General features: G+C 45.8%; 1 long non-coding RNA gene across 1 annotated transcript; it reads left to right on the forward strand.

The window, feature by feature from the left end:
- The first annotated feature begins 5,106 nt into the window (after positions 1 to 5,106).
- On the forward strand, positions 5,107 to 7,276 carry LOC129627146 (uncharacterized). Its single transcript, XR_008702445.1, has 3 exons — positions 5,107 to 5,243; positions 6,655 to 6,765; positions 7,207 to 7,276. It is a non-coding gene; the product is annotated as an uncharacterized LOC129627146 (long non-coding RNA).
- The last annotated feature ends 2,792 nt before the right edge of the window (positions 7,277 to 10,068 follow it).

Here is a 10,068-nt window from a genome sequence, read left to right on the forward strand (position 1 = left end):
TGTGAGTGGGGGATGATTAGAAGGCCAGGAAATAATGTCATGACCCCAAACCTGAATGCTGCGACCTTACAGGCACTTAGCAGCAGTGGTTTTGTGGTTCTGTCCCTGAGCTGAACCGGCTGGCTCTGGACACTCACTAATTACACCCAAAGCTCATAGGTCATTCTGCCTGGGCTGACACCGCCCCTTATCCTAACTGAAAGCTAGGACCAACAGGCCCTAACAGGTTCCCCCTTGGTCTTGTTGTAAACACAAGTCAGTAAATGTCAAAACAAGCCTCTGGCCAACCTAGAAAGTCTGAGTCATCAATAGGCTATAAACTTGGTCAGAATTCACTGTTTGTACATTGACCTGTTTAGTCCCCGACCTCCTCCTCTGACTCACTCATCAAACATCTACTAAGCCCGGCCTCTGTGTCAGGTACTGCGCTAGGGCCTGGAATGTGGAAAAGAATAACAGGAGAGAACAGAAACCCCCCCATTCCCAAACATGCCCACTAGTGCATTAAACCACTGTCTGGAAATCAAGTGGTATTTCAGGCTGGGAATCTTTTTTTGGGCTAGTAGGTTCCAAATGTGCCAACTGCCATCTTCAACTGTGGTCTGCGTCCTAGGAAAAATAAGCCCACTTAGGTAATGGGAAGCATCCAAAAGAGAGAAGAAACTCATTAACTTAGAAAAAAATGCAGCAGGGTTTCCCTGCAGGGACTAGCATTGTGTTTCATGGACATAAGTCAGAACATTCTGCAGCTACCCATATACATTTCCCTCCTGTTTCGATTGAAGTTTCGGTCTTACTGTCTGCAGGTTTGTCTGAAAGCCCAGTGGGGTTGACAGCGGTTGAAACAGGAACCACAGAGCCTGGATTGCTCAGTCCGTGATGATCAGATCTCAACCATAATGTCGCTCTAAGCCAGGCAGGGTTTCTTTGCCCTAGATTCCTAATTATTTGTAAAACAAACCTTTAGGTTCTCAAAGGCCTCTTCCACGGATGGGAGGGTTGGGAGGAAGGCAGGGCATGCTCTTTCCTTTTCGGTGATGGAATGGGCATGGCTAGAAGTGAACTGGGGAGAACGTTTCATTAACACCTACTGTATGCCCTTTACAATAGCCTTGTAACAAGGGACACTTGTACTAGTTTCCCAGATGAAGAAACTGCTGCCATGGGAGATTTGTCTGATTTGCCCAAACACACACCCAATTAGTTAAAAAAAGAAAAAGCCATCAGTTACTGGTAAATTAACAGCTACCAGTATTGAGCTCTTCTCATGAGTCAGGCCTGCATTAAGCACTTTTACAGATATTATTTTATTTACACTTCCAAATAACTCTATAAGGTGGCAATACTATTGTCCCCGTTTTACAGATGAGAAAACTGGGGTTTAGTCAGGTTGAAAACTTGTCCAAGGTCATACAACTAGAAGTGTGGAAGAGAGATTCGAACTTGAGTCATAGAACTGCAATTCAGAGATCCTAGACTCTTGGCAAGCTGAGCTTTAAACTCTTTGTCCTTGCTGTGTGGAGGAGCAAGTTTAATCGGATTGAGGAAAATAGAAACAACAAAACAAAACATCTGTTAAATGAAAGCAATTGCTGGACTAGCTTAATGTACTTCTCCCTTATTTCCGGTCTAGACTTTCAATACTGGACTGAAGTTCATGGACAGAGGATTGAAGATAGGTTAGTTGTATTGCTAATCAAAGAGCTCTTTCTCACAAACATCAGCTTCCATTACTGGGCCAACTATCAGCTGTGGGTCTGATTCAGAAGAGAGCCCCTTGGTGCCTTGAAGATCACTACTGACATATTCTTCCTAGAACTGGCAAATAAAATAAAGTCAAAGCTTATGAGAGAGAGAGAGGGAAAAAAAACCCAAAAAACCTCCACTGAGTACAGGGTTGCATTGAAGAAACGATGTTGGATTTGGTCTCTGCCCAAATTGTCTGGGGGGAAAATAGACAAGCAACTCTAATAGCAGTGATATAAGTGCTAATATATCAACAAGCAAATCTTGAAAGAGCCCAGAAGAAAGAATGCTAATATTCAAGGGTAAAACTGAAAGGTGTCACTAAAAGATGACATTAGTTAACATGTAATATTATTTTCTTGTTTTAAATCGAGCAGTGGGCATGCCTCCCAGCATCCATGACCCTTCCCCACTGGGTATCAGCTCTGAGTTCTGTTTGGTGCTGATCCAGTCCCCAGGTCTAGCTTCAGGTCCTGGCCACAGACCCAGGAGATCCCCTGCCCATCACCCCAGTTTAAAGCTGAGTATACAATCTGTGCTGATCTAACCACAGTAAAGCCAGGACTTCTTTTTGCTGGTTTTGAGCTGAGAAGACTCTTCCTCTGTCTTTTTCTGGTGACACTTATCCACAAGGCGGGGAAACTCGGCCACATTTAGCTCCTGGGGAAGCTAGCCTAAAGCAAGACTGCACAAGGAGGACTGCTAAACCAAGAGAGCTACGGAGACAGGGAGCTGGAGCCCAGGTCCGCAGCCTACACACTTCTGGGCATCTTTAAGGCCAAACCAATGAATTGCCTTGATTGCTTTAGCTATTTACAGTTGGGTTTTCTTTTGTCACCCAAAGCATTCCAGCTGATTCAAAGTTTGTTTTTCAAAATGTACAGATATACTCACAAAGTGTTTTACTCCTAATATAATCAAGTATCTGTTGGGAAGGGAGGGGTCCTCTGGTTTTACGACAGAAAAACTAGCCCAAACTAACAAGCAGAGATAGAATTTATTAGCTCAAGAACACAGTCAGTGAAGAAACGGCTTCAGGCAAAACTGAATACAGGAGTTCAGACAAAGTAACGGAGCTCAGTTTCTCTGCATTTCTCTGCTCAGCTCTGCCCTCCTCCACGTGACAGCCTTGTCCTCAGACACCAACTTCCTTCCCAGTTGCAATCTAGCTCTTAGGACCTCTCATGGTCAAGTACAGTGAGAACTGGAGACCACATCGTTGCAATTGTCCAAGCAAACTCCTGGTGGGGTGGTGGTGGAGGGTGGTGGTGGTGTCTCTGATTGGGCCTTGGCTTGAGCCCTGTTTCCACTTGTGGACCAAACCCCGTGGCCAGGAGAGTGATCTTCCCCGTGATTCATGGCTGGAGGGTCAACTCCATGCAAAGCATGTGGCCGACAGTGGGAGTGGGTATTTCCCCCGAAACTATATCAAGCAACTGGGGAAAGAGGCAACAAAACAACAGATGTCCCTGACAGCTCACTTGAAAATGCCTCTCGGCCAACATTCCTAAAATAACGTGGATTCACAACAGGTGGGTTTCACAGAAAAGCTTGTTAGTCATGGCTCAGAAGTCCTCTCCTGCATTTGCTAACCTAAAACCAAACAGTTTCTATGAGATTTTTGTTCTTCTTCCATGACGTGCATTTGTTCTATCAACTAATGTTTTCTTTTCTTTCTTTTTTTAACCTGAGACAAATCATTTCTTCAACTAATGTTTTCTGAGCACTGATGACAATAATGGTAACTGTGATCATGCTTCCTAACTATTTACATGCATTACATACATTATCTCGTTTAATCATTATGTTAGCTCATCAGGTCTTAAGTAGAGACAGTTTTGCCTCCCTGGGGAACACTGGGCAATGTCTGGAGACAGTTTTGGTTGTCACAACTCTAAGACTGCTACTGGCACCCAGTGTGTGGGGGGTCATGGATGCTACCAGACACTCTCTGAAGCACAAGACAGTCCCTCACAGGAAAGAGTGATCCTGCTCAGAATGTCCACAAGGAATAAAACAAACTCACGATGTTGTCCCTGCTTTATGAATGAAGAAGGAAGCTCTGAAAAGCTCAACAAGTTGTCCAGGCTCAAGCAAGTTCAGGAGGGATGGAGCTGGGATTTTAATCCAAAGAACTTGCTCTTACCCAGTGATTGCCAATCTTGGAAATGGAACACAGTGTCTCTCCACCCTGCCCTCGCCCACGGTAAATTCTGGTTCAGTGGGCCAGGGCCCCCAGGAATTAGTTTAACAGGATCACAGGTGATGCAAATATAAGCAGCTAACTGAAGAGCATTTGGAGGCCTCTGCAAGGCACTACCGGAGGAGGCAATGGCACCCCACTCCGGTACTCTTGCCTGGAAAATCCCATGGACGGAGAGCCTGGTAGGCTGCACTCCATGGGGTCGCTAAGAGTCCGACACTACTGAGCGACTTCACTTTCACTTTTCACTTTCATGCATTGGAGAAGGAAATGGCAACCCACTCCAGTGTTCTTGCCTGGAGAATCCCAGGGATGGGGGAGCCTGGTGGGCTGCCGTCTATGGGGTCGCACAGAGTCGGACACGACTGAATCAACTTAGCAGCAGCAGCAGCAGCAGCAAGGCACTACACACACCTATGCAACACACAGCAAAGATGTAGCACACAGCTAAGTCAACAGACTCATGGCAACTTGGACCTGCAGTGTGATGAATGCCTAATGATGGGGATTTCATTCCTCGTCTTTGCTCCTGCATCCCCTCTGCTCAGAAGTCCTTTCTCTCTCTCTTTGCAAGCTGTTCATCCTCTGGCACATCTAGAATGCTTGCCTGACCTCCATCTCCATGGTCCGTTTTAGATGTTCTTGCTCTGTGGTCCCATAGCACCCTGAAGAGAATTCTACTCTTCCACTCACCACATCGTACCATAATTAGGGATTTACCTGGCTTTCGAATTCCCTAGACTGTAAGCTGCTTGAGAACAGAACCCACATCTATGTGCAGAGCCCAGTGCCTGGGTGTAGGCTATTTGTCCACTATTCCTCTTCGCTATTTGTCTATTCCAGGAGTCAGCAAACTTCTGTCAAGCGTCAGATAGTAAATATTTTAGGCTTTGCAGGTCATGTCTTACCACAAACTCTGTTGTTGTAGCGCAAAAGCAGCCATAGACAATATGTAAAAGATCAAACCTGTGTTCCAGGAAAACTTTATTTTCAAACCAAGGCAGTAGGCCAGAATCGGCTGTGGGCCATAGTTTGATGTTGGTGTTTAGTCGCTAAGTCACGTTTGACTCTTTTCAACCCCATGGACTGTAGCCCACCAGGTTCCTCTGTCCACAGGATTTCCCACACGAGAATACTGGAGTGGTTTGCCATTTCCTTCTCCAGGGAATCTTCCTGACCTAGAGACCAAACCCACGTCTCCTGCATTGGCAGGCAGATTCTTTACCGCTGAGCCACCAGCAAAGCCCTGTAGTTTGCTGATTCCTGATCTATTATAATGGCCTTTCTTCCATTGGTAAGTCCTTACTTTTAGCCATGCACCTTTCTGTTTAACCATCTCCAAAACACAGCGATACCTCCCATCCTCCCCTACAGCCACATGTGGCCATGTAAATAGGTTCTAGCAAATGAGATGCAGGTAGAAACATTATTTGGGATTTCTTGGAAGGCTGCTTCAAAGGACTGGTTCATTTGGGAAGGGCCTCTTTCTGCCCCCCGCCCCCCCTGCTTTTCCTCTTTCTTCCATCCTTCGAAGGGCTCCAGCAGCTGTCCTGGACCATGAGGTGGTCTTGAGGAAGAAGCCACAAGCTAGGAGGGAGGAGCAGAAAGATAGGGACCTGAGCCCCTGATGACACCACAGAGCCACCATACTTGTCCTGCATGGCCAACGTGTAGATCTGGACACGAGAGAGATAAACTTCTGTCTTGTGCAAGCTACCACGTATGTTTCTATTACTATATGCAGTAGAACGTAATCTTATCTGCGTGCTAACCCGTGGAAACACTCAACAAATATTTGATGAGTGAAAGGAATGCCCAAAGCATTAAGGAGCACCCTGGAGGAAATTAATTCCGCCGGGGGTGGGTGGGGAGTCATGGAAACAAACAAACACCAGGGCCCCCTCAGGTTTTTCTGAGGTTAAGCACGCAGATGACTCAAGTGTCTGGCCAGTTCCTCCTGCTGCCACTCTTCCTCCCCACAAGGGACTTTCCTTTTATAGTACCCTCCATCAACTACTTTATCTTCTGGGGCATCCTTCCGCACAAAGATTATCTGTTATGGAGAATTCAGTTTCCCCCAAGAGAAAGCACAATTCATTGTTGTTGGAGAGGGGTTTTTACTATTAGACACCAAGGGGATGCAGCCTGGAGAACCCCCAAAACAACAAGAAGAGGGACGTCTAATATACTGAGGAAATGTAACAGGCCCTTATGTCATGATTTGTTTGCCTTACAAGTCAGTACTTGGGTGGCACAGAGGGAAAAGCCTGGCTTTGGCATCGGGCAACCTTGAACTTGAGCAATGATTCAATCACTTAGCAGTATGGCATTGGCCAAGTCATGTCCTTGAGTTCCCCCAACTACAAAGTAAATGAATAACAATGTTCTCATAGCAATCTTCTGAAAATTAAATAATAAAAGAGTGCCTAGCTTAAAGAAGGGGCCCAAATGATAGTTCAGAGACATCTCTGCCTGTCATCCTGGCCATCCAGACAGAGGCGCCAGAATGGCGATTGGGATTTGGGTGGATCCCTGGCTTTGGAAGTGCAAAATCTTCCAGCCTTCAAATCTCACACTTCCTTCCTTTCTGCTATTCTGAACCGGCCCTCAAACAACTGTACTTCCCTTTAACCCCCTTCCCTGCTTTAAAGCGATAGCAGGGGAATTTTTTTTTAATCCAATTTTTTTTTCCAACATTGTTTCAGCCCCACCGAAGTCCCATGTGAATATCCAGTATGCCAAGGACACTTGCAATGTCACACTGGCCTCACGCTTTCACTTTCTGATGAACGTGGCCTTGACACATCTCCAACTGAGTAAGTGGTCACAGGACACTTCAACCTGGAGGCCCTTTCCATAAAGGTGGCTTACAAATGCAAAATAGTCCACATCCCCTGAGATGTCTGTAAAAGCTATTATAGCCATGCTGGAGAAATGAGCAATCCAAAAAAAGCTGCCAGCAATGAACAAGGATCCCGCTGCATTCACTGTGTGCGAATTGGGTTCCTAGAGCAGCCTGTTCACAAGCCTGTAAACTTAACACCGCTGCCTGTAAATGGTGTCAAGGAGAAGCAGTGATCTTCAGAGCGAGGGTGGCCAAGGGGACCCTCAGGCGATGGCTATTTGGAAGTCTTCTCGACAGTCACTTACAAGGGGAAATAAAAACAACACACCCAAAGGGAAGGAGGAGTGAATAATGGATATAGGTCTGAGTGGGAAGTAAGCAAATGATCTTTCTTTACTTTTTTTTTTCCTAGCACCTGTTGAAACAAATGTACCTTTCCATCCTACAGGACGTCCAAATATAACAAAAGACATGGTTATACAGTAGGTAAATACAACATAAGTCTGCTGGGGGCAGGGTTTGTGTGTAGTAGAGTCTTTCTCTTAGACTGTTAATGATAACTTCGAATAAACTCAATCAGGGACACTGCATAGTATTAACTCCCAGTGCATATGGGGTGTTGTGTGAGGCCCTGTACAGATGAAATATCAATAGAAGCCATTCATTCAGTCTTTATTCATTCCATGAAGACCAGTTTAGGCACTCAGCTTTGAAGCAGATGCTGGGAATTCAGTGGGGCACAAATGGCTGTGGCCTCTACCCACATATGATTATCAACATATTTATTTACTAATTTATGTATTTGGCTGGGACAGGTCTTAGTCAAGGCATGCAGGATCTTTGATCTTCCTCATGGCATGAGAACTCCTAGCTGTGGCATGTGGGATCTAGTTCCCTGACCAGGGATTGAACCCCGGGTCCTCTGCAATGGGAGCACAGAATCTTAGGCACCAGACTATCACCAGGGAAGTCCCATCCGTATAAAATTGACGTTGCAGGGGGTAGAGTTGTAGCCGTGAGCAGTACAGGTTCAAATCACCTGTGAAAAGTCCTGGTTCCATCTCACCAGCTGCACGATCTTGAACAAGGTCTAACACTGCCATACCTCAGTTTCCCCATTTACAGAAAGGAGGTGCTACTGGCATCTAGCTCGCGGGGTCAGGGTAAGGATCAAATGAGATAATAGCCATAATGTACTCAGAACACTGCCTGCCAGTCAGCTTGCTTTAGCTGTTTTTGTTGTTTTTATTACTGCAGGCAGAGGGGCTGAGCAGGCTGCCTTGGGCAAGTAATGACAAATGCCTGAGAAGTAGGAAGGAGATGGGTAGGGCTGCATGTATTGGAAACACCGAGAGAAACTGATCTAGGAGGTGGATGTGCAGTTGGTGGCAGAGTCTAGACTAGGACCCAGGCTCCCAGGTTCTGATTGAGCTTCTTTTTTCCTGATGGAAACTTACTCAGAACACAACTACAGTGGGACTGTGATCCTCAAACTAAAATACAAAACCAGTGCACTACTGTAACAGACATTAGTCTCCCCTGTAGCACGGCCCGGCTTCTCAGGTGGTGCTAGCGCTAAAGAACCCGCCTGACAATGCAGGAGATATGAGACCCAGGTTCGATCCCTGGGGTGGGAAGATCCCCTGAAGTAGGACATGGCGTCCTACTCCAGTATCCTTTCCTGGAGAATCCCATGGACAGAGGAGCCTGGGGTCACAAAGAGTCGGACATCACTGAGCTTCTACACGCATAGCATGGACAAGCAGCACAAAAGTTTACAGGGGCAAACAGCAACCAGAATTAAAAACCAGTGAGTCAGAAGGCAAACTGTCGAGTCCAATGGACCAGGACTCACTCCCTAGCTCCACCACTTGCTCGTTTCATGAACATAACGAGACTACTTGGCTTCTCCTAAACTTTATTCCGTCAAGGTTTGTGCATGGGTTGGAAAAGAATTTCCAGACATGAAGCAGAATGAGAGGAGAATAAAGTTTGTTACAGTGGGAGACACTGTCTAGTAGCCAATTTTTATAGCCTAATGACAGAGAAAATTCCCATTGGAATGGTGGCATTAGGTGATTAGTTAAGATGCTATAGGGTGGGTAATTGGGTGGGTATTTTATGTAATATAAAATACATTCCCTTGTGGTTCAGCTGGTAAAGAATCCACCTGCAATGCAGGAGACCTGGGTGTGATCCCTGGGTTGGGATGATCCCCTGGTGAAGGGAAAGGCTACCCACTCCAGTATTCTGGCCTGGAGAATTCCATGGACTGTATAGTCCGTGAAGTTGCAAAGAGTCACACAACAGCGACTTTCGCTTTCACTCTATGTAATATAGTCAGGGAACTGGCCAGTTTAGATCTGGAGGCTCATGGCAACAGTTGCTATGGGGCTTGGTCAGTTCCAGAGATTCTTGACCTGTAACCTTGGTACAGGGCTCCACACCTGTGACCTTGGTACAGGGCTCCACAGGTTCTTTTCCCTGTAAAGTGAGGTTAGTGATAGAACCCATATTGTGGGGTTATTGTGAGGGCTGGATGTTCAAAAAGAGCTTTTGTTGTTGCTGCTGTTGTTAAATTTCACGTCCAATTTACTGTGGACCTTTCTTAATCATTCAGTTTTTGTTATGTCTGCAAATTGGGATCATACATACACACTGTTCTGCAACTTGCTTTTAGACTTAGTATTTTTTCAAGCTAGTACTTACAGACAGACTTCATCTTTTTCACATAACATTTCAGAGACGCCTCACGACGGGCATTGTGATTCTAAATGCATTTTTGCTTTGCATGTCACAGCAGCAGCTACAGCTATTCGAAGGGTGTGATATGTGTACAAATGAGCCACACTGTATCTCTGGAAACTAAGGAAGACCAACCAAATGAGAAAAGCAAAGGCTGTTTACAAGGGAGAGACAACATGGTCACTTGCGTTTTGCAGAAACTGAAAGGCAGGCAGAGGTGTGGAAGAGCTTTCTGGTGGAAGGACTGGAGGGCTTCAGGTATGCCCTGATTGGACAGTTGGCTTGCAGCAGCTCCAGGCTAACTGGAATCAGGCTATCCTATTTGTTAGGGCTACATATGTAGCTTTCTCTGGTTGGTCCTGAGTTGGAAGCAGGGACAAAGACTACAGAAGCTGTCATTTATTAATCAAGTCCTGGGCATTTGGGGCTGCTTTTTACAGAATTAGTGTTTAGCTTCCTGGATTGTCACTGGAAAGAGCAAACCGGCTGCCTGCAAAAGTTTGACTTATAAAAGGCTGACTACCTGGGT

Source organism: Bubalus kerabau, chromosome 14 (assembly GCF_029407905.1).
Source record: "Bubalus kerabau isolate K-KA32 ecotype Philippines breed swamp buffalo chromosome 14, PCC_UOA_SB_1v2, whole genome shotgun sequence".
Taxonomy (NCBI): Eukaryota; Metazoa; Chordata; class Mammalia; order Artiodactyla; family Bovidae; genus Bubalus; species Bubalus kerabau.